General features: G+C 37.5%; 1 protein-coding gene across 6 annotated transcripts in view; it reads left to right on the top strand.

Moving 5' to 3' along the window:
- The window catches only part of HELZ (helicase with zinc finger), a 134,991-nt gene that overhangs the window by 5,757 nt on the left and 115,630 nt on the right, over nucleotides 1-13,604 (top strand). The window lies entirely within an intron of this gene.

Genomic DNA, 13,604 nt, shown 5'->3' on the forward strand with positions numbered 1-13,604 from the left:
ATCTTAGAGGATCTAGATACCGAGAATACATCAATAGGAACAAAAGTTTAAACTTTTCCCCTAATGGTTGTGTTCCCTCCACACAATGGTTGTAATAGTCCTTCAAATTATTTATCTTTTGCTGAAATGCTCTGCTACTAGTAAGTAAAGGAATACATATTATTTCACAGTAAGTTATCTTCTTGATTCCTGATAGTACTTTGATCATTCATTATTAGACTTAGAAAATGGTAATACTATAGAAAAACAATGAGAAGACTGTTTTCATATTGCCCTTGTGGGGCATCAGTGCTAAAATTATTTTTTGATATATTTTCAGTACTAGTCTTTAAACATGACCAGCTCCAGAAAACTTCATGTGTTAATAAAATGACTTGCCATCCTGCCTTTTGGAATCTGGCTGGGTAAGATTTATAAGACATTGCCAGCTACTTTTTACCCATCTCTTTTAAGCTGGAGTTTTTAGTTTTCTGTTCCTTATAGTTCAAATAACATTTTTCCCGTTTTAGGTCGATGCTCGACCACTGAGCCATGCCAGCCAGGCTTATTTTTTTTTTTAAACATTTTTCCCTTTTTTAACTATACCAGTGTCTCCTGGCCCCTAGTGCTTTCATTTGTCCACCAGTCCATACTGTTTTTTAACTGTGACAGTCCACCACTGAGCCAGCAAGTTCTTTGAGAATCCTAGAGACTTTAATGTGACCCTATTCTATACTTTTGGGATTTATAATTGGATTTGGGCTTGGCTACTTGCTTATTGCTCAAATATATCTGGTTGTAGGGATTCTTGAATATATACTTGTTTTGCACGATGCAGCCCCCACGGGTTCCTGGGGGTGATCTGAAGACCGGTTGAGGTGGCTTGTTGGTCCTTGGAAAGCTGGGATCTGAGGTTGTCATAGTTATCATGATAAGGAGGGAGAGTAGGAGAGCTTCCAGTTAAGGCCAGAGTGAGCTGTACAAGGGAGGGGCGGACCTCTTCTTGAGACTATTTTAAGCTTGTATCCTGGAACCCCTCTCTCTCCTCAGTATGGTGTAACTTTCTTTCTTAAATTATGAGATAATTTAAGAATTGATATTAAATAGTTAAAATTTGGGTTATTACTCAAATAGTTGATTTTCTTTTTGGCATTCCATTAAAATACATTTTACTGTTTTTAAATTATGATGCATATAATTTGATTTTTTTCTATTTATTAGATCATGAAACATTTCCATGTTAAAGGTGTCACTATTTTAATTTATATGATTACATTTTGAAAAGCTGCAAAATATTTCATCAAGTCATACTCTCATAGTTTACCTAAATCTTTTTATGTTAGGTACTTATGCTGCTGGCTGGTTTTCAGTTAATACTTTAATCTACATTACTGTAGATATTATTGTACTTTTTTCTGACTAATTATATCTCTAGGATAAAGTTTTGAGTACGTTATTGTTGACATGGTAAGAATGTTTTTATGGCTTGCCATACTGTTTTTCAAGAATATTTTACCAGTTTGTATTACTAACAGATACATGGATATTTCTGTTTCACGAAAACTGGACAGAAATACATTTTTCCTTAAAAGTTTTTGCTCATTTAATAGTGTAAAGTGGCACTTACATTTCTTTTTTCTACAATGTTGAATTTTGTCTTTGAACCTCTTCATATTGAATTGTTTGTTCATATTCTTGGCTATTTTATTCAATAAATTATTGATGTGGGCTTTGGATGATAAAGCAAGTATAACCAGGTAATAAACAGGTGATTATTAAAAAGATTACTAGAACACGTTCAGTGAAAATGTTCAAAGAGAGTCTGGTTTAGATGGTAAGTGATCTTGGGAATAGTGTTTGAAAGGGGAATAGGTGCAATTTTGCAGATATTTATTGGGCGTCCACTGTGTACCAGGTGTTGTTGCCTCCTCTGAATGCTTCTCAAGTTATCATCATGGCTTCTACCTTGTTGAAGGAGGAGGCTGCTTGATAATGCTTAAGGTTTGACCTATGGGGACTCTGGCTGCTGAAGACCCTTTGTGGCTGTTTGGAGGGCTGAGGGGATCACTGTCTAGACCAGGAGTGGGCGAACTTTTTGACTCGAGGGCCATAATGGGTTCTTAAACTGGACCGGAGGGCTGGAACAAAAGCATGGATGGAGTGTTTGTGTGAACTAATATAAATTCAAAGTAAACATCATTACATAAAAGTGTACTCAAACGGGCCGGATCCGGCCCGCGGGCCGTAGTTTGCCCACGGCTCGTCTAGACCATCTTTAACTCATTCATGGCAAATTCCGCTATGCCATGGCACTCTCCTTAAGCAGCTCTGTTCTGAGGGATACAAAGATGAATAAAACATCATTCCTACAGACAAGGAGGAGTCATCTAGTAGGGAGAATAGGAGCACCAAAAAAATGAAAGGACCAATAAGCATTCGGTAGGTGCTATAAAAGGAGTTCAGACAAAGTGCTTAGGCAGTAAGTGGAGGGAGTGATACTGCCCCTTTGGGGATGTGGAGAAACACTTGGCATTTACATTGTACTACTGGGCCAGTCAGAAGCAACAGAAAGAAGAGGGCATTCGGAGGGAAGGATAGCTTGAGCAAAGGCTGTGGGGTGGTGTTGAAAATGAGGCAGGAAACCGCATATCCAAATTACCTAGATCCTGGGATACATAAAGGAACATAGTGGAAGGTGAGGCTGCCAAGTGATCAGGACTGGGTTTGCGAGGATCTTAAATGTCAGACTGAGGATCAGTATGTTGGATTGGTAGTGTGGAGAAATTAGAAACAGGGACTTTGGTTCATAGTAATACTCCAAGTGAGGGATGATGAGGGCCTGAAGTGAATTGATGGCCTTGGGAATGGAAAGCAGGAGATGGATTGAAGAGATGTTTTGGAGGCTGAACAGAAAGATTTGGTCACTGATTAGAAAGGTAAGGGAACAGTCAGTTCTGTCTCAAGTCAGAGATGGTTGAAGTTTTTATGGTTGGGTGGCTGGCAGAATGGGGCATCAGGAATAGGGAAGTCAGGAGGAAGAACAGGTCTCAGAGGTTGAGAATAGAGAAAGATGAATTGGGTTTTGTGTTGAGATTAAGGACCTAGTAGAAAGTCGAAATAAAAAATTTAATCCTTTAGGGCAGCGGTCACCAACTGGTGGTCCCGCGGACCACTGGTGGTCCGTGAGTTCCAAAAGGTTGGCAACTGCTGCTGTAGGGAACTGATGAGGAAGTTTGGGGCCCAGAGGCGTTAGATGGGTGGGTGAGGTCTCACACCAGTTAAAGCATAGCCTAGGCAAGCTTCCTGATTCCCAGTCCAGTTCTCTTCACTGCTTCAGACTGAGAAGTGCTGTAGGTTCTCAGCTGTGGTGTTTTCCTCACACCTAGGTGTGCTCAGTACAAAGTTGGAAGTGGGAGAGTTTATGTTGGGGAGTAAGGTCTTTATTTTTAATTAAATTTTTCTTATGGAAACTTTCAGACATATATAAGTGGAAAGAAGACTATAATCAATCCCACTGACCCATTGTCCAATTTCAACATTTATTAATGTTGTTTCATCTATTTCTCCTCCCCATCAATTATATTGAAGCAAATGGGAGAAGGTGTTCTGGTGACTTTAACCTTTGTGTATTTGCAGGTAAGGAGAATTGAACCGTTTGGTAGGGTATATTTCAAGCTTTCTGGGGTAGGGACCAGAGTGAACAGAGAAGTAGGATTTACTTCCAGAATTCCTGTGTTGCCTCAGACTTTGTTTTCGGGCAAATCACATAAGTCCTCTGAGTCTTAGTTTGTCTGTGAGGTGGAGATATCATCTTCAGTGAATCACTTGAACTAACGTAGGTAAAAACCCTCCATGAACTCTAAACTTTGAGGCTAAAGTAGAGAGATTTTAGTGCTGCTCCTTTGAGCTTCTGTGTTGCTGGCATGAAGTTTATATTATTCAACAAATTTTTATTATTCAACACATACTTGTTATGTCAGGCCTCTGGGGCTTCAACAGTGAACAAAACAAAATCCCAGCTCTCATGGAGTTATGTTCCAGATCCAGAGGATAATAGTTTTATAGTGATTAATAGTTGTTATAGCTAATACTTTTATAGTGATTAGTGGAGGCCAGGCACTGTTCTAAGTGATTTCATTTTTTAACCTACTTAATTCTTGCAACAATCCTGTGAGGTTTGGAGATGAGACACATTTGTATGCAGATTGCCTCAGGTCGCAATGCCAGGATTCAAATTCAGGCAGATCTGGCTTCAAGCCTGTACGCTTAACTCCTATGACATAGAACATCTTTAACTCAGTAATGGCATACTAGTGTTTGATACTAGTAAAAACGTTAGGTCCAGATCAAAACAAATAAACATTCTCTTCTTGTAAAAGACAAAATAAAATGAAAAAAAAAGGCAGTAGTTCTTTGTGGATAATATTCTTTTATAGAACAATATTTTTTTTTCTTAACTTTCTATAGGCTTCGCCAGTTTCTTTCTTTAGATACAAATGGTCACTTCAGTGGGAGGCAATTAAGTTATCTTTCTGCTGGCCCTTGAGCAGGATCTCTTCTTGAATGAATTCCCTGCTTGCTTATAATTCTCTTTTCTTCTTCCTTCCACTCCCCCCTTTCCTTACCTTGAGGTAATTCCCTTTTCTGATCTCTCCTATTCTCTGTTCTTCCTTTTTCTCATAGCTGTGCTCTGCCTTTTCAGTCCCAGCTTTTTGCCTTCTTGTCCCTCGCCTGCCTCTGCCAGCCTTTCTCAACTTACGCTGTGCTTTGACTTTTCTAAGTTGATTAAATGGGGCTAATATTGGGACTAATTTTCCACCTCAGCTCAGTCCTCCTTCATGGGCAGGGTATATTGGGAAATGGGTATATATTGATTTCAGAAAGGGAGAGAGAGATAGAAACATCAATGATGAGAGAGAATCATTGATTGGCTGCCTCCTGCACGCCCCGTACTGGGGATAGAGCCCACAACCCAGGCATGTGCCCTTGACCAGAATCGAACCCAGGACCCTTCAGTCCGCAGGCCGACATTCTATCCACTGAGCCAAGCCGGCCAGGGCTATACTCACTTGTAGTATTTTGTTTCATATGTCTCAGCTTTTTATGTAAACTATTCAGTACACACAAATACACATTTTATACAAATGGGATTATACATCATATTATTTTGTAGTTTGTTATTTAGAAGTCAGATTACCCTATAAATAGTATTTTGTAACGTGCTTTGTTACTTTACATCTTTCCAATAACCCCTGTTCTTTTTTTTGATATATATATTTTTATTGTTGATAGTATTATTGAGGTCTCCCATTTCCCCCCTTTACCCTCCTCCTCCCTGCCCCTAACCCTCCTCCTAGGTCTTCAACACCCTGTTGCCCAAGTCCATGGGCTATGCATATAAGTATTTAAGTTCTTTGGTTTATCTCTTCTCTTCCCCCCCATCTCCACATCGAGGTATGTCAGTCTGTTCCATGCCTCCCTGTTTTGGGTCTTATTTTGTGGTCAATTCATTTTCCAATAATCCCTATTCTTAACACTGTTCCTGTAGAAACTCTTTTGAGTTTCAAACATTGATTTGAAAATGTAGTTTTAGAAAATAGGGATGATGATAATGATGGTGGTGGTAGTGCCAGTGGTACCCTTTTGTTTTAATTATGCCATTGGCTCTTTTATATTGATTTATGTTTTATTTATAAAGGTCACCTGTTTTAGCTATAATAATAAAAGTGTAATATGCTAATTAGACTGAATGTCCTTCCGGACGACCTTCTGGACAAAAGCCAGGGCTGTGAGGGAAGCCCGAGTCCCAGGTGCCAGAGGGAAGCCGGTACTGGCAGCGGGGGGAAGGAAAGCCTACTCTTGCACACATTTCATGCATTAGGCCTCTAGTATGATAATGTATTTGTAAGTCTAAGCAGATAACATGGAAGAGAAAATGAAATACAAAGAATAGAAAATGTTTTATAATAAAATATTTTGGCAAACAACAACCTTTTCTAGAAATCATCTTTTACTATAATTTGCCTGCTTTATAAATATGGATTTTTGTTTTTTCAGCATATTAAATGATTTGGGAGGGGGCTCAAACTCTTCAGGAAATAATTTGGAATAATTGAAACCAAGAAAGCTATCTCCAGAATTTTTGGCAGTTCTAAAATGGGTCAGGGAAAATCAAAGTAATAGATGGGGGAAAATCTCAAATTTAGCTACTGATATAACTTTTAAAAAAATGTAGTTCTTGTTTTTTATCATTTTAGTCACTAAAACAGATGGTAGCAGGTCCATTGGGATATTTCTTTTATGTATTTAAAAACTTTACTTTGCTATATTGAATTTTATTCATTTTGGAATTTTATTCATTTTCATTAGGAGAGTTTGCTTCTTTATGAAAGAGATTATTTAAAATAGAATATGATTGATGATCTTAGTTTCTAGTTTTCTTAGTATGGGTAGCCTCTCTTCTAATGCTTCTTGCATACTCAGTGACTTTATGAGTTTTAGAGAAAAATGCAAGTCTGGCTAAATATTAACATAGTACAATAAATAAAATTTTATTACTTTGCAGAATATTTTGTCTGTGTATCTCATACAACCACATCACAGGTTCCAGTTTTTGATAAAAACAGATAAATTTAAAGATAATACAACATTCCTCTTTATGGCATTCTAGTGAGAACTGAATTTGGTATAGGATAGTTCTTGGAATGGTTGGAATTTAGGTTATTTTAGATCCTCTGTGGGAAATTCAATTAAAGTATTTATTAAGTGGTTGTAGTGAATTGAATGCTTGTCATGGGGACATAAATGCTATAAAATGTGACTTATTTATAAGGTAGTTATGTTGAGCAGTTAAGGCATCTGACATGATATATTTAATGCAAGATAATAGATGATTACGAGGCTAGATTAGTCTGTACGAAGTAATGCTGGTTTTGGGAGGAGAGCATTTTTATTTTTAAAAAATCTGTATTGTTGAAAGTATTGCATTTGCCCCCTCTTTGCCCCATTGACTCCCTCTAGTCCACCCCTGCCCTCCACCCCAGATCTGTGTCCATGGGTTATGCATATATGCATACATGTTCTTTGGTTGATCACTTCCCACCCAGTCTCCCTCCCTACCTTCTCTCTGAGATGCCACAGTCTGTTCTATGCTTCTGTGTCTCTGGATCTATTTTGTTCATCCGTTTATTTTGTTCATTAGATTCCATATATGGGTGAGATCATGTGATACTTGTCTTTCTCTGACTGGCTTATTTCGCTTAGCACAGTGGTCGGCAAACTGTGGCTCGAGAGCCACATGCTGCTCTTTGCCCCCTTGAGTGTGGCTCTTCCACAAAATACCACGTGTGGGCGCGCACGTACAGTGCGATTGAAACTTCGTGGCCCATGTGCAGAAGTCAGTATTTTGTGGAAGAGCCACACTCAAGGGGCCAAAGAGCCGCGTGTGGCTCGAGAGCCGCAGTTTGCCGACCACTGGCTTAGCATAATACTCCCCAGGTCCTGGGAGGAGAGCATTTTAGAGAAGCAGGCCTTGAAGTATTAATTTAAGACTGTGTAGAATTTAGGTCCAGAGAGAGGAAGGAAAAGACATTGGGGCAAGGGAATGGCATTGTCAGAGACAGACTCCGCATCTGGCCTGTGCTTGGGGCCTGTTGGGGGAGTGGTGGGAAAGTTAGGTTGTAGCCAGATTGGGTAGCCTGGATATCAAGTCATGAGCTTGGGAAGTTATTTTATAGGCACTTTGGAACCACCTTTATGGTTCAAAGAATGTGACATCTTTAGAGTAATGATTCTTAACTTTTTTCATCCCCAAGGAAGCTTGACACACTTTTACTAGCTGCACTGTCCCACCAAGGCCATGCTGCCCAGTGGGGAAAGGGACAGGTTCTGCTGTGCTTTCTCCACTGCACTGGGTCATGTTGGTCATTTTCATAATGTATCAATCTGGCTTTTCTTTCTGCTGTCACAATGCATTTACTACCTCCTAATATAGTCTTGTTTTCAAGAGAATAATGGAGTTTTCACAGGGAAAGTAATGTGTGAGGCAGATTATAGTCAAATTACTGATTTTTAAAAAATGTGGGAAAGGAATGAGTGAACTAAAAAGAGGCAGGTAAACTTGCAAATGGGTGAGCGTAAAAAAAAACTTAGTAAAATGTAAAATTTGATGATGCCAAATATTGCCTGGGAAAGGGATCTTGGAATCATTGCATATCATTCCATGAAAGCATCATTCAGTGCTATTACAGACAAAAGACACAAAATGCTGGGCATCTCTGAGAAGAGCTTTACAACCAAATCTGAGCATTACAAAAACAAAGCTTTCAATTTTAGAAGTCAAACTAGAGCAATGTTGAATCCACTGGATATATTAACCACACCTTCAAAAAATCATTATTATTCATGCCGAAACCGGTTTGGCTCAGTGGATAGAGCGTCGGCCTGCGGACTGAAAGGTCCCAGGTTCGATTCCGGTCAAGGGCATGTACCTGGGTTGCGGGCACATCCCCAGTAGGAGATGTGCAGGAGGCAGCTGGTCGATGTTTCTCTCTCATCGATGTTTCTAACTCTCTATCTCTCTCCCTTCCTCTCTGTAAAAAATCAATAAAATATATTTAAAAAAAAAAAAAAAAAAAAAATCATTATTATTCAATGTTGAGTGTCTATGGGACAAGTATCGCCTAGCTGGGAATCTGGGAGACGAGAGAAAATAAAAGGAAATGTGTTACTAAAGTCAAAGATGAGCCCTGGCCAGTGTGGCTCAGCTGGTTGGAGCATCCTCCCGTGCACTGAAGAAGGATCACGGGTTTGATTCCCAGTCAGTGTACGTATTCAGGTTGTGAGTTCAGTCCCCCAGCCAGGGCATATGGGAGGCAACCAATCCATGTTTCTCTTTCCCATTGATGTTTTTCTCTCTCTCTGTTCCTCTCCCTTCCTTTCTCTCTAAAATCAGTAAAAACATGTCATTGGGGAGGATTAAAAAAAAAATCAGATGAATAATTTTTAATCCCTGGCTTCAAAGAACTCAATCTGTGAAGGATAAAAATAATACAAAATGTGAATCTCCAGTTTTTTTGTTAAATATTGTTAGTCTTGTAAAGAAACTCAGGTATTTTATTGTATGTGTCTTTTAAGTTTTCCTATGGTTTTATTGTTTATATAGTTTAATAATTAAAGATAACTTGGGATCTAATAAAAAACTGATTATGGATGTAATTTCTGTTAATGTATATAGTGGTAATGTTTTTAGTATAACTTACCTGTCTTCTGAAACCTTGACAGATTCATTCCACCCAAGTTAATTCTGAGATAGATAATATTTATTTTAAGTGGAGACAGATGTACAAGACAGAGATACAGAAATCATTGTCATTTTGGATTGAAATTTTAGTTGCTACTATTTGCTCCTGCTGTTTGCTCACAATTTATTTTTGTTCTTTGAAGTCTGTCTTAATGAAATAAGGTTTAGGTCTTTTGAAATAAAAGAGGACCATGACTACATTAACAAGAAAAGTTAAGGAAGATAACTGATTTTTAAAAAATAAAAGTGCATCTCATGACTTGATTTCAAGGTGGTCTGGTGGTTATTTTCATGTTGTTATAGAAAGAAGTCATAGTGGGAGGAGAATGATGCTCTTTTCTTACAATCTGTTATTGAAACTGTCTTAGTCCAGGCCAGTCTGCCTACCCCCTCTGTAGTGTACCATTTTTGTAAACATTTTTATTTATTTAAAAAAATTTAAATTGAATTTATTGGGGTGACATTGGTTAATAAAGTTATATAGGTTTCAGGTGTACAATTCTATAATACATCATCTGTATATTATATTGTGTGTTTGCCACCCCAAGTCAAGTCTCTTTGGTGTACTATTTTTAAAAAAATATATTTTATTGGTTTTTTACAGAGAGAAAGGGAGAGAGATAGTTAGAAACATCGATGAGAGAGAAACATCGATCAGCTGCCTCCTGCACACTCCCTACTGGGGATGTGCCCCCAACCAAGGTACAGGCCATTGACCGGAATCGAACCTGGGACCCTTGAGTCCGCAGGCTGGCGCTCTATCCACTGAGCCAAACTGGTTAGGGCTCTTTGGTGTACTATTGATTTAATTTTTCTTCCAATATTTACTTTTGCTCCTGAACCAATTATCTAGCTACAACAGAATTTTCAAATGTATTTTACATTTTGTGCCAAGTGAACTCAATGATTGTTCTATTTGGAGACATTTTTTTCTGAGTCTCCATTCTTGCCTCTAAAACCTACATGTGTGGGAAGGGAAATGTATAGATTTTCCATTTATTAACAGCAAACTTATCCTCCTGAATCTGTTTCTTTTCACTTTTTAAAACACATGTCCATTGTGACACTGAGATTCATATTTTTAAAATAATTGAAAATTTTTTATTTTAAAAATTATCATACAGTAAAACTGACTTTAAAATTTTTGGTATACAGTTCTATTAATTGAACATATGTGTAGTGTGTGTATCCATCACCACAATAAGGATCCAGAATAGTATCATCACCCTAAAACCCCTTCATGCTGTCCTTTTATAGTTACCCATCTCAATCCCACAACCCCTGCAACCACTGAGCGTTTCTTCATTCCTATGGCTTTGTCGTTTTTCAGAATATCATATAAATGGAATCATGCAGTATTTAAGCTTTTGAGACTGAGTTCTTTTACTTTGTCTTTGAGATTCATCTAAGTTATTGCATGTATTGAAAGTTTATTCCTTTTTATTATTGAGTACTTTTCCATTGTCATTCATTAAAAGACATTTTGGTTGTTTCCAGTTTTTAGCAGTTATGAATAGAGCTGCTAAAAATAAAAACATTTGTGTGAACATGTTTTCATTTCTCTAGGGTAGTTGTCTGTGGGGGGAGGGCATTGCTGGGTCATATAGTAAGTATATATATATATATATTTTTTTTTTCTTTACATTGTTTTAAAATTTTTATTGAACTTATTGAGGTGACTTTGGTTAATAAAATTATATATTAGTATATATAATTTGTTTCAAGTGTACAATTCTATAATACACCATCAGTTTATTGTATTGTGTGCTCACCACCCAAAGTTAAAACTTCGTCACCATTTATCTCCCCTTTACCCTCTTCTACCTCCCATCACCCCCCTTTCTTTCTGATAATCACCGTACTGTTGCCTGAGACTATGAGTATTTAAAAAAAATTTTTTTTCCTTAATCCCTTCACCTTTTTCTCTGACAGCTATCAGTCTGTTCTCTGTATCTATGAGTCTGTTTCTATTTTGTTTGTTCATTTATTTTATTCATTAGATTATACACACAAGTGAAATCCTGTGGTATTTGTCTTTCTCTGACTGGCTTATTTCATTTAGCATAATACTCTCCAAGTCTATCCATGCTGTGGAAAAAAGTAAGATTTCTTTCTTTTTTATACCCAAGTAGTATGGCCAATAGACACATGAAAAGATGCTCAACATCCCTAATTATCAGAGAAGTGCAAATTAAAACCACAATGAGATACCTCCCAACAGCTGTCAGAATGGCTATCATCAATTAATGATTTACATTTTTTTAAATATATATTTTATTGATTTTTTACAGAGAGGAAGGGAGAGAGATAGAGAGTTAGAAACATCGATGAGAGAGAAACATCGATCAGCTGCCTCCTGCACATCTCCTACTGGGGATGTGCCCACAACCCAGGTACATGCCCTTGACTGGAATCGAACCGGGGACCTTTCAGTCCGCAGGCTGACGCTCTATCCACTGAGCCAAACTGGTTTCGGCGATGATTTACATTTTTTATTATTTTTTTCTTTATTGATTAAGGTTGGCAGTTTCTAATAAAGTTAAAAATATTTAGTAAGTATATTTTTAACTTTATTAGAAACTGTCAACTTTTCTTTCAGAGTGGCTATATAATCTATATTTCCAATAGCAACCTATATGAGTTCCAGTTATTCCACAACTCTGATATTATCAATTCAGTGGGGCCTTGACTTACGAGTTTAATTCATTCCGTGATGGAGCTCGTAACTCAAATTACTCATATGTCAAATCAAGAAGTGAACGACTGAGACAGGTGATGCTGGGCTGATGTTGTGGCGTTCACTGTGACGTTCGCTGCGCCAACTAGCGGTGGGGTATCTGAAGCTGGCTCGTAACCCGAATTTTAGCTCACAACTCAAAGCAAAAAATCGGCTGAGAGACGGCTCGTATCTCAAAAAACTCGTTAGTCGGGACACTCGTAAGTCAAGGCCCCACTGTATTTTAAATGTAGCTATTCTAATAGGTATGTAGTAATGGCTAATCATGGTTTTAAAGTGAATTTCTCTGCTGACTAATGCTATTAAACATCTTTTCGTGTGCATAGTTGGCCATCATTACATCCTCTTTGTTCGGTGTCTATTGCCCAGCTTTCAGTTGGGTTTTCGTTTTGTTGGGTTCTGAGATTTTGTTATATATTCAGATACAAATCTTTTTTTCAGGTATGCGATTTGCAAATAGTTTCCTCTGTCTTGAACTTGTCTTTTCATTCTTGTAACAGTATCTTTCAAAGAGTGAAAATGTTTAAGTCAAATTTTTCAATTTTTGTTTTTGGATTGTACTAAGATGGATAGATTTTAAAACAGGTTTCTATTTTATAAAAGTAGTGAGAAGTAAGTTAGTGATAGGAATGTTCTCATAAAGTTGACTTAAAAAAATCCTCATCTGAGGATGGATGGAGATATATATATATATATATATATATATATATATATATATATATTGATTTTAGAGAAAGAGGACTGGAGAGAGAGAGAGAGAAACATCGATGTGAGAGAGAAACATCGATTGGATTGATGGATTGTGTCTGGTATGCACCCTGACTGGGGTTTGAACCTGAAACCTAGATATGTACCCTGAATGGGAATCAAACCAGCTACCCTTCTGTGTAGGGGAGCCACACTGGCCAGAGTTGCTATTTGTTGATTTATTGATGGTAGCCATTCTGACAGGTGTGAGGTGGTTTTAATTTGCATTTCTCTGATGATTAGTGACATTGAGCAACTTTCATATGCCTGTTGGTTCTCTTTGGAGAAATGTGTATTTAGGTCCTTTGCCCATTTTCAAATTGGATTTTTTTTTTGGTGTTGAGTTTTATAAGTTCCTTGTAAAATTTGGATATTAACTCCTTATCAGATGTATCATTGGTGAATATATTCTCCCATATAGTGGGTTGTCTTTTCATTTTGTTGATGGTCTCCTTTGCTGTACAAAAACTTTTTAGTTTGGTGTAGTCCTACTTGTTTATTTTTTCTTTCATTTCTCTTGCCTGAAGCAGTATATCAGAAGAAATACTGCTGCCAGAAATGTTAGAGATTTTACTGCCTGTGTTTTCTTCTAGGATTTTTATAGTTTTGAGTCTGAAAGTAAGTCATTAATCCATTTTTAGTTTATTCTTGTGTATGGTGTAAGAAGGTGATCTAGTTTCATTTTTCTGTCCAATTTTCCCAACATCATTTTTTGAATAGACTGTCTTTACCCCATTGTATGTCCTTGCCTCCATTGTCAAATATTAATTGACCATAAAAGGCGTAGGTTTTTTTCTGGGCTCTCTATTATGTTCCATTGATCTATATGTCTGTTTTGAA

This window comes from Myotis yumanensis, unplaced genomic scaffold (genome assembly GCF_028538775.1).
Source record: "Myotis yumanensis isolate MYYU_CA2020_CCGP unplaced genomic scaffold, mMyoYum1.0.hap1 SCAF_16, whole genome shotgun sequence".
Taxonomy (NCBI): Eukaryota; Metazoa; Chordata; class Mammalia; order Chiroptera; family Vespertilionidae; genus Myotis; species Myotis yumanensis.